This window comes from Peromyscus eremicus, chromosome 9 (assembly GCF_949786415.1).
Source record: "Peromyscus eremicus chromosome 9, PerEre_H2_v1, whole genome shotgun sequence".
In the NCBI taxonomy this organism is placed as follows: Eukaryota; Metazoa; Chordata; class Mammalia; order Rodentia; family Cricetidae; genus Peromyscus; species Peromyscus eremicus.
Window position 1 is genome coordinate 37118853 of NC_081425.1, and position 14189 is coordinate 37133041.

At 35.6% G+C, this 14189-nt stretch overlaps 1 pseudogene; it reads left to right on the forward strand.

Annotated features, from left to right (window-relative positions):
• Positions 1–562: 562 nt before the first annotated feature.
• LOC131919832 (60S ribosomal protein L7-like) lies at positions 563–11573 on the forward strand (annotated as a pseudogene).
• Positions 11574–14189: the final 2616 nt, after the last annotated feature.

Genomic DNA, 14189 nt, shown 5'->3' on the forward strand with positions numbered 1-14189 from the left:
TCAAATTGCAAGTAAAATAAATGGCCATTAGGAGGAGAATGGATAATCAAATATGGTATAGCTAAAATTTGAACTATAATATTTTCATTCTTCCCATATACCCAAAGGAAATAATGTACACATTCTCTTATATATTGCTTTTCAATACTTTCTGAAGACATTTTCTTCCCTGAACAGCTAGGAAATTAGCTTTATTTTCTCATTTTTTATCTATATACTTTAACTGCATAAAGATAAGGAGATTTATGGAGGTTTTATACAACTATCCTATGCTGATGTTTTTTCTTTTCTGTTGTAGTACTATCGTAACATTTATTAGTTGGTCTGGGTGCATTGGGTTCCTTTTAATTTAATTGCTGGAACAAGTTTGAGAGATCATCCATAAAAATTAATTGTTCAACTTAATTCTACTTTACTTCTCAGTATTCCAAAACAGAGCTATTTATTAACCACTCCAGTCCCTGCCCAGCTTCCTTTCAGTGGCCATGTCCTGTTGGGTTATTGGAAACCTTGATTCTATCAGTAAAATAGTGTATATGAGCTGAGGGAAGAGATTCAGAACATGAGATACAGTGGAAATTTTAGGAGCTTAGGAGATGAGAAGCCAGGCATCAGCAGGTATGAACAAAGAGTTAAATGAAAGTATTATATTTCTAGTATAATTTATTGAAAAAAGTAGGGAATGAGCTTTTTGGCACTTTCACCGAGAAACCTCACTCAACTTCTTCTCTTAAATGGGACCTATATATCCTCTGTGATATTTTGTATTATTTAGCAAAACTCATTCCCCTTACTTCCCCATTGTAAGTAGACTATATACCTTATTGGTGCTTGACATATGCATGCTCATGTGACATACTTGGCCACAGGAATGACAATATCACATAGGAGTTGTAAGTGTGCTTGCTCAGTTTTACTCACTTTCATGAGAAGAAAAATACTGTAAGTAGCCTTTCATTTTCAGCATTGGCGGCAGGTGAAGTAAATGGGAGGATCTCAAACTGGCAGCCCGAAATAAAGAACAAACATCACCTAATTTGTTGTTGCTATCCCAGTTGGGTGCCACCATACACTGCAGAAGATAGCTGTGCATGTAGCCCAAAAACATTTGGAGATAACATATTGTTTGGGAATATTTCAAAGGTGCAGACTAGTTGGAAGCAGTAAGTGACTAGGGTAATCTTTGGGAGCTCGTCATTGTGTTTTACTTCCGATTTCCTCTCTCTGCTTCATGCTGTAGGTTAAAGGCACGATCTCTCACCTGTCTATTCCTGTTGCCAGGCCTACCGCTTGCTGCCATGCCTTTGCCCCACCATGATGGACTCATCACTTGGAGGAACTGAAATAATTGAAAATAAACTTTCTCTTCTCAAGTTGCCTTTGGTCATGATGCTTTCTTTACAGTAACAGAAAACGAACTAAATGATTAGGAAGTAAGAGTCTAAAATGCTTTTTTTAAAATAACCATATATTTTAAAATTTTCACATAATACTGATTCCCTGTCATCGAGAAGAAATAAGAAATCTTTTATTTCCACTTGCAAAAACACTTCACAGTTACAAGATTTAATTTTGGATAAAAAAAAATACTGGCAGGAGAAGGAGTTAGAACTTTGGACTTATTGATTATGACCCTCCAGAGAGATCAACAAAGGTGGAATTATTTGATCGCCATTTCTGAGGCTCTGTCAGTGACCTTTGTGAAAAACTAACACAAAAAATTATTTCTCTATATTTCTGTGTTTTTAAATGTCTAAGTAGTGACAATATTGCAAAAAGACTATAGTATGCATGAAGCTGAACTTTGAATAACATGGAAAGCAATTTCTTTCCAATGAATAAGTCAGTATTGATGTCAAAACCTCTGGCCCTTTCTGATCCACTCCCCATTCTGGTGATTACAAGCCATTCTCACAGAGTAATACAGGACTTTGTGGTATCCATTGAATTACATAAGACAAGGCACAGAAAAGAGAAAATTTATAGAAAGGACCCCTACTAAAAATATTCAGTCTGACTGTAAAAGATTCAGCTAAATAAAGACAATAAGATAATTCATTACTACTTTTAATAATTCTTTTCTAGGAGAAAAGATATATTGGATAATACCTCTGAAATAATTTGGCAATAAAGTCACATGGGGAAAAGAAATATACATTTAGGCAATCGTTGTGTTATCCCTAAGCCCACAGGCTTTTAGAGGTTTCTAAAGGCAATTAAATGAGTAGATCTGTGTCACTTGCATACTTTTTAAATTTGTTTTAGTCAGCAATTTTATTAGTCGGTTTATGTGTTTGAGCTCTACATTTCATCTTTGCTCATTTAAAAAATAGCAAATATAGGCATAAATCTGCATTCTTCCCATGCATACAAAGCCATGAAAGATCACACATTATGCAGTGGAAACTTACTTATCTCTTCACACTATTTCTGGAACTGCAGCAGGCACTTGTTGGTCTGAAGCTGCTAGGATCTGGAATATATGGCCTTCCCTGACCACTTGTCTTGAAAAGCTTTTATGTCACCTCTTTCACGAGTTACTCCTACTATTCAATACAAATCATGTTGTGTTATGTATCAGCCAAATGTCAGGGCAACACCAATATGGAAGCACAAAACCCTTTCCTGAGCCCCCTCTGTGTCCACCACTGAGCTGGGTGTATCCTCCTTCCTCTGAACAGTCTTACTGGGTGACATGAGTTTTCCTTAGGACATGAAGAATTTTAAAAGATGGCTGACACCACAGCCAACTAGAGTTGCCAGTGTTAGAACAGTGATTGTATAGGGTCATTTGTCCATTTCAGTTAAAACACGGGGAAGGAACTCAGTGACAAAATTGAAACAGAGCAAGGTTTATTGATTGACTGCTTTTACATTTTCTTCTTGGTCCTCTATCACTCTATAGTCATAAATTATTTGTTTCAGTTGTACATTCTTATTATACCTTTGCCTGGAAAATGTATGAATACATACATTCTTTTGTTGAATCAGATCTGTAACCAGAAGACTTTTCAGAAAACTCTATTCTTGCCTCTTTCAATTTTGAAAATAAAAAGTTATGAGAGTTCTGAAGCTATGAGAGAGAGAGAGAGAGAGAGAGAGAGAGAGAGAGAGAGAGAGAGAGAAGAGAGAGAGAGAGAGAGAGAGAGAGAGAGAGAGAGAGAGAGAGAGAGCCACCACCACCTCCCAAACCAAATCCCTTCATTTTGACTGCATAACAATCTAGAATGATGATGATAATATGAGGCTCCTACCAGCAGGGTCTGACCCTTAACTCCCAATTCTATTCCCGAGGAAAGCTATAAATGTTTTATTAACCTAGGAAACTTTTTTCATTTAAGCAAAATAGGAAAAGTAATAATCATATTACCATTTACATTAGGTTCATGAGTTCAAATTATATTTGCTAGTTTGGATCAAATTTGAAAATATAGTGAACAGCATTTAACCTAAAGAGAAAATATTCAATAATAGTTTCATAGATTTCTAAGTTCCAAAATCTTTATATGTAAAATAAATTTTCTATTATGTAATATTTAATATGATATAGGAAATTTAAAAGCACAATATGAAAAATTCTACTTCTAAAATTAATCATGTCATAGTGATTTTTTTCAATTGTATTAGGTTGAGTTGTGTTAAATATAAATCTTTCATCTCATGTTTTCATTTAACATTAATATGTGTGAATTTTAAAATGCTAAAACCCTTCAAAATGTTTAATGAGTACAAAATTTCTTGCGATATACATCATGAATATTTCATTTAATTTTCCTTTATTTTGTATACTTCGAGTTTTTTATGATTTTGATATTATAAACATTGATATGTTAAGCAGAAACAGATGACTACAGATGGAATTCCAAGGTTCAGCTAAGTGAAAAAAATTACTGATTAATCTTTTTATAAATAAAATGTATATATTGACATAAAAATCCTATGTTTATAAAACTGTGGCTTCCTTATTTCCTCCTCTCTCTTTCTGTTGAGACAGATATTACCAGCACCGTTAGCTGATCCATTCTTTCAAGCCATTATATACTAAAGATTCTTTCACTATTTCTTAATTTTTCTTCTTAAGTCACCAATTATTACCTTCACCACGGAAAAGGATGTATTAGCCTTCTACAGCTTCACGCTTCCCACAGCGTCCGGAAGCATGCCCTAGCCTTGCACTGCAGCATACTTCCCATAAAAGCCAGTTCAACCTCAAAGCACATTCAGGACATAATATTAGTAATTTCATGACTTATTGACAAAGGTACATTAAAAGTTATGTTTGTGCAGCTTACTTTTGTCTCTGAAATTTTTAAGGATTTCACACATTCTCTTCTGTAGCTAGAGTTTTCCTGCCTGGCCCACAGTCAGGACAAATCTCTCTCACCTGCCAGTCCCACAGCCTCAGATCCAACCAAGTAAACATAGAGACTTATAATGGTTACAAACTGTATGGCCGTGGCAGGCTTCTTGCTAACTGCTCTTACAGCTTAAATTAATCCATTTCTATAAATCTATACCTTGCCACGTGGCTTGTGGCTTACCGGGATCTTCCCATGCGGCTTGTCATGGTGGCGGCTGGCAGTGTCTCCCTCTCAGCCTTCCACTTCCCAGAATTCTTTTCCTTGTCCCGCCTATACTTCCTGCCTAGCCAATGGCCAATCAGTGATTTATTTACTGACCAATCAGCAACACACTTGACATACAGACCATCCCACAGCACTCTTCTCTACAAAACTAAAAAACAGTACAGGCATCCACATTTTTGTTTAATGCAGAAAGAACTGTGTGCCCTTAACCCAAAATTTAACCCAACCATTTCTTTGGAATTTATTTTACTTAAGTAGTGATTCCTTTTCTCGTATTACCTATGTTCTTTTCTAGAATTCTCAGTATTAATTTTTTTGGGGGCTGGTACTTTGTATTTATTCAGTTTTAACTCACCTGTATTCCAAACATTTAATTTTCTTTTTAAATTTCTGCTTATTTTGAAGTTAGAGAAGATCTGCTTCTGCCCTCTTTTTTCAAAGTGAATTCTATCCTTGCAATAAAGCAGGAGTATTACCTTTCATCTGTTTGTTAAAGCACGTGGTAGAAAAACACACAATTTTTACTCTGGTGGCTTTCTATGTGAGTTTCATCTATATTTCTCAAATCAGTTTCCTGTAGCTGGTGACTTGTGGAGGAGTGGTGATTCTGGTAATGACTTTAAAATCTTGCAATATTTTGTTGGAAATGAAAAGTGTGCTATCTATTTATCCCAGTGCCGTAGAAGGTGAGTCTAGAGGATGAGCACAATGATGCACTAGGACTCAGGAAATAAAAGTTTTCTCCTCATTAATGTTGTCATGTGTGTGGTTTTTAGAGACCTTTTTATGTTTTCTCTGGAATAAGATTCTGCTCTTTACTAGAGAGTTAATGATTGGCTAGTTGGGGTAGTTGATAAGAGTGTGTAAAAAAAACATGGTGGGTCTTGGCTTAAGAATGATTATAACTGCTTCTTCAATTTCCAAGTAGTGTTTGCAACACATACTTCTAATTATATATTTACAAATATATATATATATATATTTACTAATTATAGAAACATTGTGAATTTGCTTTGATTTATCTAAGTTTTTAAATAATTTCCACTTTCCAAAATACAATTATTTTTTATTATTGCTCTTCTTGTTATTGCACAGTTTTGCTAAATGATTCTGTTTTTGTTTTCCAAAGCAAGACTGATACTCATTATCTATATTCCTACCAAGAATACAAAACCTCAATTGAATATAACTTTGTGCCACCTTTTTTTTTTTTTTTTTTTTTTTTAGCCGTACTGTACCAGTTCACGATCTTAGTGCTGTCTAGGAGCTCTCGATTATTTATTTCACACCACAGCTAACAGGAAACCTGACACTAGCTCAAAGAAGTTTATTTGATAACAAAAGTTTCTAAAATGTCACAACATTCCAGGCCCAAACTGGGTCAGAATGACCCTCTGTTCAACGTGTCAAGCTAAACTTACAACACAAAAGAAAGGGAAGAGCAGTTTACCTGATTTGTAAGATCTGGCCTTTGACGCAGATGAGCACAATTTGATAGCCTTCAGCCTACAAACTCAGCCCAGAACCTCAGTCCCATAGTTATACTATACGTGACATGCTTGCTTACTTAGTTAAGCTGATGTTCACTTTCACTGTATGTGATGGCCTCTTTGGGAAAAAATACAATTTAAATGTAAAAAATGATAACATATTCTGATACAATAGTATAACAGCAGCAGCATAGCTTTTTGTTAATGCTGAAAATTTGGTATGTATAGACACAATAAAAAAATTAGCCTAAACTCTTCATTACAGAGATAAAAATAGAACACTCTTGCCCACGATTTACTCATGGAGATCTCATCTATTTCTCCTTCCCAGGGCAAGGGTAGGGCATGGGGGGTGAGAACATAAGGGAATGGGGTAGTCAAGTTGGAACAAGGATGGAGTGGGAGAGCAATGACAGAGATACCATGATAGAGGGAGACATCATGGTGATAGAAAGAAACCTGGTGCTAGGGAAGTTCCCAGGAATCACAAGGATGACCCCCGCTGAGATTACTAGCAGTAATGGAGAGGGTGCCTGAACTGGATTATCCCAGTAATCAGATACCCTAACTGTCATCATAGAGTCTTCATCCAGTAACTGATGGAAGCAGATGCAGAGAGCCACAGCCAAACACCAGTCTGAGCTCCAGGAGTCCAGTCAAAGAGAGAGAAGAGGCATTCTATGAACAAGGGGCATCAAGATCATGATGGTGAAACCTTCAGTGACAACCAAACCAAACTAGTGAGAACTCATGAAATTTAGACCAACACCTGTGGAGCCTCCATGGGACTGGACTAGACCCTCTGCATAGTGAGACAGTTGTGTAGCTTGATCTGTTTAAAGGAACTCCTGGCAGTAGAATGCATAGGCTGGGTTTTTGGAGCCCACTACCTATGGTAAGATACCTCAAACAGCCTTGATGCAGGCAGAAGGGCTTGGACCTACCTCTACTGAATGTATCAGGCTCTCCTGACTCCCCGTGGGAGACCTTACCTTCTTGTAGGAGAGGATGGGGGTGTGTTGGGGGAGGGGAAGCTGAAGGGGAGGGAGGAGGGAAGAGGGTGATCTGTGATTGGTATGTAAAACGAATTAAAAAATTTCTTAAAATAAATAAATGAATAAATAGATAAATGTAAGAACTACTTAGTTAAAAAAAAAAGCATGCTCTTGATAAACTGGTGAAAGAATGATTGTAACTGAGGTCCAGCAGCATTTGGTGAATCTGAGTAAACCACAAATAATTAATAGACTTCCCTCCAGTACAGCCACAAGTGATGAGCATGCCTTTTTCATCCCATGTTACTGTGAACAAAGTGGCCATATATAGTTTAAACCTACTTATGGGAAATTAAATAAATTCACTAGCTTTTATAATAGAATTAGCTTGGCTTGATCTTGTCACCAGTGGGGATTATAAAAAGAGTTCAAACAGATTTCAGTTTGGACCTATTATAATGGGCAGAACTTTAAAACTAATCTGTTGCTGCTCCTTGTATTAGAAGTTGCCACTAATAATATAAATATAAATAAATAATATAAATAGAAACCTGTTTCATTTTTATATCTCATTAAATGCAATTCAATGTCATTTCCATGAAAATTCTAGGTATTTGGTTTAAAGGATTTTAAAAGGAAGATTAAGTGTCCTATGTAGATAAAGAGGATCTTGGAGCAAAATATGGAATGACATAAAATCTTAATATTGCCATCATTTTGGACATATAGTGAACTACATTGTATATGTATGTCATTTACAAATAATCCTAAGTTTTAATGCTTTTCCACTTGAGGTCCTCTTAATTTTATAGTGTTCATTTTGTAGCTTTCAGATTTTGAGAATTTCAGTTTGTTTTCCACTCTGGTCCTTCCTTCTAAAGGGAAGAGGGAATTAAGCAGGACTTTTGAATGCCTCATTTGTTTTGTGCCTTTTTCACTGGATGTGATGGGAATATTCTAAAGAGAGAGTGGAACAATTTGTCATTCTAATTGGACCATTGTAGAACTTAATTTGTCGAACTGTAATCACCGTGTTTTTCAGCTTCTTTCAATGCACGTTTCAAGTTGAGAGACGAGACTGAGCAACTGACAGAAACATCTGTGGGCTAAAAAGTTTGGGGGTGCAGCGTTGAAGTTAGCCTGGTGATAAATACACAACTTCAAGTCCAGACCTTGACACTTCCCTTCCTGCTCATTTCTAGTAAAGGAATCCAGTAGTTCTGTAAAAGGCAACAGATACAACAAGGTCTCTTGTTCAAATAATATCCAGAAAAACATTTGTGAAAGTCTACTTCATAAAAATCCTTCAGGCTGTTGTGACATACACAGTGTAAACAAGTTCTAGACCTTTACATGAAAACCTCCCTAATATAAGGAGAGCAGACAAGAAAGCAACTAAAACATTTTATTTAATATGACAAGTAAAAATATCTGTGTGTAATAGGTATATTGTAACTGGAACTAAAGTTTGATAGCTTGTGCAAGGAATAAGACTGAACGTAATATTTCCATCTAAATTTTCTTTGAGGTGGTTTATAACTTGAGTATATAGGAAAGTAGGAAATCTGAAAGTAAATACTAATCAAAGGCAGGCAAAATGATCCTGTGGGTAAAGGAGCTTGCCACTAAGATTGATAACCTGAGTTTCATCCCCAGGACCTCCATGCTCGAAGGAGAAAACCAACACCTGAGAATTGTCCTCTGATATCTACACATGTACCATGATACATGCAACATGATATACTCTTCAAACACACAGCACAGAACTGTAATATAATTGGGGAGCAAGCTCTAAACAATGTATCTTAGTTTAATTAGAGGTAAGTACCAATGGAAAAATCCGATTACTACAACTGGAGAGTTTTATTATAGCATTGCTTATGTTAGTTTTTCTTTAAGCATATTCTTTGAGTGTGTGTGTGTGTGTGTGTGTGTGTGTGTGTGTGTGTGTGTGTGTGTGTGAGAGAGAGAGAGAGAGAGAGAGAGAGAGAGAGAGAGAGAGAGAGAATGCACGTGTGTGTGTGTGTGTGTGTGTGTGTGTGTGTGTGTGTGTAAGTTGGAGGCAAACATCAGTGTCTTTCCTCCAGAACTGACTGCCTTGTATTTTAAGACCCAGGCTCACACGTTTAGTTAGACTAGCTGGTCCACGAACCCTAACATTTCCCTTGTGTCTACCTCTGTAGCGATAGGGTTGTAGACAACTGCCACCATGCCTAGCTTTTTACACAGACAGTATGATCGAATTTGAGTCTTCATGTTTCATATTTTTAGACTAAGCTACTCTTAACCTCAAGAAAATTCTATAGGTTATTTTATTTCAGAAGATACTCTTGGGAAATAATGAATTGTGATAAAATATTGAGGAAATTTGAAATAGAGTAAAGCATGCTTTGAGAGTGTGACGTATATTAGATTTAGAGGATTCCTCCTGCAATAAAAATGCTATTTTGATTGCAAATAGCATCCACGAATATCCTGAAGAGCCAGTATATCATGGAACATAATTTGAAATTACTGATTTGATCATTTCTAGCTAACTATACATACAACATCCCAAGATATTTGTATGATCACATTTTAATACTTTATAATAAATTATTTTGAATATAATACCAGAATGAAGTCTAAAAACCTGAAAAGAAGACAAGCAAAATCACTAAGGAGAATTCATAGTACTCTTTTCTGTAGAGTTATGCTTGCAATACTAGGTAAAGTAAATTTCTTGGCCAGTTTCAAGAAATTAAGAAAAGAAGGTATAATAAATACAATTTTTGTCATACTGAGATTTGGCATTTAAACGAGACAGTATGGCCTGTGAGTTAATGGCACGGATTTAAGACCACTGATTATTTCCTGTATGTTCAATAAAATATATGCAAGTCCTGATGGTGCAGTTACGTTTAACACAACTGCAAATTTCTAGGAAACATCAGAATTTGACTGTATAATCTAGACAATTTTCCTGAAACACAGTCATAGAGAAGCTGCTCATCAAGATATTTTATGACTGAATACCACTGAACAACAGACAGAATTTTAATTTAAAACAGACCTACACTACTCGTCAAAATTAATAGCATTTGTTATTGTTTTCGGAAAGGGAAAATTACTCATGTGAAATCGTTCAACCTTAACAGTAATAACACAGTATGCATGCAATTACTAAATGCAGCTATTTTCTATTTTGCCAAAGCAGAACCTAGAAGATTTGATTTAAAAGTGGGAAAAGTTTACCTAAATTATTGTGAAGCTTCGCAAACTATTTTTTCAATGAAAGGGAAAAGGTCATCTATAATTTGTAGTCAGACACTAGTTTCCTCATGGGCAAGACATGTTTTACCAGAAAAGGAAAAGTTGAAACTGAAATTCAATTAAACAATGGTTAGTATAAAAATGCCTCTGACAAAATACTACAAAGAACAAGTGAAAGACAAGAGTTCTTTCTACTAGAGATATCTGTATATTTTGGGACCTAATAGAAATGCATAAGCCGGGCAGTGGTGGCGCAGCCTTTAATTCCAGCACTAGGGAGGCATTGGCAGGCAGATCTCTGTGAGTTCGAGGCCAGCCTGGTCTACAAAGTGAGTTCCAGGAAAGGCGCAAATCTACACAGAGAAACCTTTCTCGAAAAACCAAAAAAAAAAAAAAAAAAAAAAAAAAAAAAAAAAAAAAAAAAAAAAAAAGAAATGCATAAGCAAATTACCTAAGTTATGTTTAGACTAAGAAGATTGTTCTTTTTTTCTGGCTGGAAACATAGAGGCTGTGCATAGAGAAGTAAAAGAAGGTTCTTGCTGCAACAAAAACTCTTAAGAAAAAGCAAAGGAAATTCGCAGAGTTGAAAGTGAAGCTCTTGCTGGGAATAATTTGCCCCCAAAACTGCTTTGAAAATCAAGGGAAAAACTTATCTATGAAGAAAAACAAAGCACTATTAATAAGAAATACACAACTGAGATTCGAGTGGGTAGGATGGTAAGAAAAGCTGCAACTTCTATGTCCCTGCAGAACAGAAATTGTGTTTGTCCTCAGAATCTGAGACACGGATGGTGTAGCCCCGAAGGTCTGCAATGTATTGCCGCTGTTTCGTCTGGGCCAGATCTTTAATGGCAACTTTGTTAAGCTCAACAAGGCTTCAATTAATATCCCGAGGGTTGTGAAATCATACATTGCATGGGGATACCCCAGGCTGAAGTAGGTAAATGAGCTCATCTATAGGCCTGGCTATGGCAAAATCAGTAAGAAGCGATTGGCCTTGACAGATAATGCCTTGACTGCTAGACCTCTTAGTAAATACGCAATCATTTGCATGCAGGATCTAACTCATGAGAGCTATAAAGATGGAAAACTGGTCAATGAAGAAAACACCTTCTTGTGGGTCTTCAAACCATCTTCTCCATGAGGTGAAATGAAAAAAAAAAAAAAAAAAGACATCTCATGTTGTGGAAGGTGGAGATGCTGGCCACAAGGAAGATCAGATAAGCAGGCTTATGAGAGGGATAAACTGAGGTGTCACCCATTTTTGTTACCTGGTCAGTTAATAAGCAGTAACATCTTGGCAAACTAAAAACAAAAGAGAGACTAAGAATACTTAAAAAAATGTTAACTTTATGATTTGTTTAATAATTTGGTACTTCAGAAAGAAAAAATCAAAGGATTTCCTTTTCCAAGTGAAGAAAGGTGCCATATGAATAGGTGCATTTTCTTAATATAGCTAGCATTGCATAGAATAATAGTTCATAAATTAAGAAAAACAGAAATGTACCCTGTTCAATTGTGTATAATCTCATTTATGGCAATTTCAATATAAACATAAATATTTTCTTTTTTTTAAAGGGGTCTCAAAATTATGTATCAAATTAATTTTGTAATTCTTTTGGAGGAAACTGGATGTGAATTTTATGTTGCTGACAAATGATATAAAGTGCATCTGTGCCAACAAGATGATTAATCAATGTTTTGATCTATGTTTAAACCGTTCAAAACATTGTCCCATTTAGTCTTTCAAGTTTCTTCTGCAGGCATTTTATTCTGTCTTAGGTAGCACATAGTCGGATTTTTTCCTAACCTGATGCAATATTAAACTAGGCAAGTGGTTCATATGTGGGCCAACAGTTACCACAGGCACACACTCTCCAACTAGGTCGGAAGGGATTTCTGGCTTCAAATCTATCTACAGATCTCAGAAATCTTTTAGCCATCAGAGCAAATCTCTCCACAGTGAAAATGCAAGGACTGTCTACAAATCTATGGCTGAAAAAGTCTGTCATTTTGCAGAAAATATGTCATGTGTTCTCTTCTTTTGTTTATATTCATTATGCTCTAGACATGAGCATAAATTATTTTTTGAAAATTTATACTTTAAGGAAATCTTTTAAGTTCCCAAAGAGAATAGTATGTCCACATGAAACAGCAGTTTTCAGTAATTAGTTAGAAATTTATGTTGTTTTTTATTTATCTGATCTTCAAATACCAGCAATTGAGGCTCTTTTTTATCATAAGAAGAACCAAAGTATGTCACTAAACTACAATTTGCTACTATTTCCAAATATTACTGATCAGAAATAATTAAAGTGATTGCTTTTTCTTTCTTATTTCCTTCTCTTCTTCTCTTAAACCTATTCGTCCTTTCTCCTTATTAATGCCTATATCTTTTCCTTTCTTTCTCTCCCTCTACACACATGCATGTATGCACTCGCACACACAGACACACACACACACACACACACACAAACAATACATTCATGTTAATGAATCTAGGATTGTAGTTGGAAAATAACACCAACAGTAGGATAGTAAGGATGTGCTATTAATCAGGAGCTTCACACGATATTATTTTTGATTGAAAGTACTTTTCCATACACTGTATTCTGGTTATGGTTTCCTCTCCCTCAATTCCTGCTGTATTTTCCCCACTTCCCCACTTACCCAACTCCATGCCCTTTTTTCTCCTCTCTCTTTAGGAAACAAACAGGCAAAACAAAACAAACAATAATTTAAAACTACAAAAGAAACACACACACACACTCAGAGATACACATACACAAATGCAAAATATAAAAACACAAAGCCAGCAACTGTAACATACATGTAAAAGAGTGCATAAGACATTCTCATCAAGGATGAACGGTAGTTCAATGGTGTCTTCAGAGATAATGACTGAAAAACTCCTTTGGTCTAGAGACATTCTAGTCATAATAACGCCACCATGTGATGCATTCCTTACATGTTTATGGTTATGCTTGTTTAATCAGACCTCATGTGATGTCAGCTGTATAACCATATGACCGCACAGCATGAATGACAGAATGTATAAAACAGACTACTCAAGAGTAAAGGGTACTTTCCCATGTAAAATTTTCTTTTAATTTTATTGTGTATTCCTTCTACTAATAAAGTTGTTCATTGTGAAACCATGTGCCATGGTACACTGCGCTCATTAAATATCCTTTGCTTTATGGGGTCTGTTGATTGTATCGTGCTGATTTGTGGTTAGCTTAACATCTAGATTTCTGTAAGTATGTTCTGATTTTCACAGAACTACAAAATCACCTACTGGTGCATTTCTGAGAAAGCACTCCAGTTTACAATGTTAGTGTGTTGTGTCTGGTTTTTTTTTTTTTTTTTTTTTTTTTTTTTTTTTTTTTTTTTTTTTTTTTTTTTTTGGTTTTTCGAGACAGGGTTTCTCTGTGTAGCTTTGCGCCTTTCCTGGATCTCACACTGTAGACCAGGCTGGCCTCGAACTCACATAGATCCGCCTGGCTCTGCCTCCCGAGTGCTGGGATTAAAGGCGTGCGCCACCAACGCCCGGCTTTGTGTCTGTTTTTTAACTTTTGTAATTGTGACTAAGTTAGCTTGAGCTTACTGATAAAAGAGGTTCTCTATAATGTCTGGTGAAAAATAACTCTTATAAGTCATTAGTTTCAATTCTACAAATATTTATATGTATTGGCAATAAAATACATACATATTACATTTTATTTACTTTTATTTGTGAGGGGTTATTATGTACCATGGGCTGCAGGTTATACAACAAACAAAGGAAAAGAAAAATTTTTGGTTATAGAACATTTATTTTGAATAAGGAGATGGAAAATACATAAAATACATAATGGGACTGATGT